Source organism: Eubalaena glacialis, chromosome 1 (assembly GCF_028564815.1).
Source record: "Eubalaena glacialis isolate mEubGla1 chromosome 1, mEubGla1.1.hap2.+ XY, whole genome shotgun sequence".
Lineage (NCBI taxonomy): Eukaryota > Metazoa > Chordata > Mammalia > Artiodactyla > Balaenidae > Eubalaena > Eubalaena glacialis.
In genome coordinates this window covers 198,927,983-198,929,667 of record NC_083716.1, presented here as the reverse complement: position 1 = coordinate 198,929,667, position 1,685 = coordinate 198,927,983, and positions in this window count along the sequence as shown.

Here is a 1,685-nt window from a genome sequence, read left to right as displayed (position 1 = left end):
GAGACACATATAGGCTGAAAGTGAGGGGATGGAAAAAGATATTCCATGCAAATGGAAATCAAAAGAAAGCTGGAGTAGCAATTCTCATATCAGACAAAATAGACTTTAAAATAAAGACTATTACAAGAGACAAAGAAGGACACTATATAATGATCAAGGGATCGATCCAAGAGGAAGGTATAACAATTGTAAATATTTATGCACCCAACATAGGAGCACCTCAATACATAAGGCAAATACTAACAGCCATAAAAGAGGAAATCGACAGTAACACAATCATAGTAGGGGACTTTAACACCCCACTTTCACCAATGGACAGATCATCCAAAATGAAAATAAATAAGGAAACACAAGCTTTAAATGATACATTAAACAAGATGGACTTAATTGATATTTATAGAACATTCCACCCAAAAACAACAGAATACACATTTTTCTCAAGTGCTCATGGAACATTCTCCAGGATAGATCATATCTTGGGTCACAAATCAAGCCTTGGTAAATTAAAAAAAAATGAAATTGTATCAAGTATCTTTTCCGACCACAACGCTATGAGACTAGATATCAATTACAGGAAAAGATCTGTAAAAAATACAAACACATGGAGGCTACACAATACACTATTTAATAACGAAGTGATCACTGAAGAAATCAAAGGGGAAATCAAAAAATACCTAGAAACAAATAACAATGGAGACACGACGATCCAAAACCTATGGGATGCAGCAAAAGCAGTTCTAAGAGGGAAGTTTATAGCAATACAAGCCTACATCAAGAAACAGGAAACATCTCGAATAAACAACCTAACCTTGCACCTAAAGCAATTAGAGAAAGAAGAACAAAAAAACCCCAAAGCTAGCAGAAGGAAAGAAATCATAAAGATCAGATCAGAAATAAATGAAAAAGAAATGAAGGAAACAATAGCAAAAATCAATGAAACTAAAAGCTGGTTCTTTGAGAAGATAAACAAAATTGATAAACCATTAGCCAGACTCATCAAGAGAAAAAGAGAGAAGACTCAAATTAATAGAATTAGAAATGAAAAAGGAGAAGTAACCACTGACACTGCAGAAATACAAACGATCATGAGAGATTACTACAAGCAACTCTATGCCAATAAAAAGGACAACCTGGAAGAAATGGACAGATTCTTAGAAATGCACAACCTGCCGAGACTGAACCACGAAGAAATAGAAAATATGAACAGACCAATCACAAGCACTGAAATTGAAACTGTGATTAAAAATCTTCCAACACACAAAAGCCCAGGACCAGATGGCTTCACAGGCGAATTCTATCAAACATTTAGAGAAGAGCTAACACCTATCCTTCTCAAACTCTTCCAAAATATCGCAGAGGGAGGAACACTCCCCAACTCATTCTACGAGGCCACCATCACCCTGATACCAAAACCAGACAAAGATGTCACAAAGAAAGAAAACTACAGGCCAATATCCCTGATGAACATAGATGCAAAAATCCTCAACAAAATACTAGCAAACAGAATCCAACAGCACATTAAAAGGATTATACACCATGATCAAGTGGGGTTTATTTCAGGAATGCAAGGATTCTTCAATATACGCAAATCAATCAACGTGATACATCATATTAACAAATTGAAGGAGAAAAACCATATGATCATCTCAATAGATGCAGAGAAAGCGTTCGACAAAATTCAACAC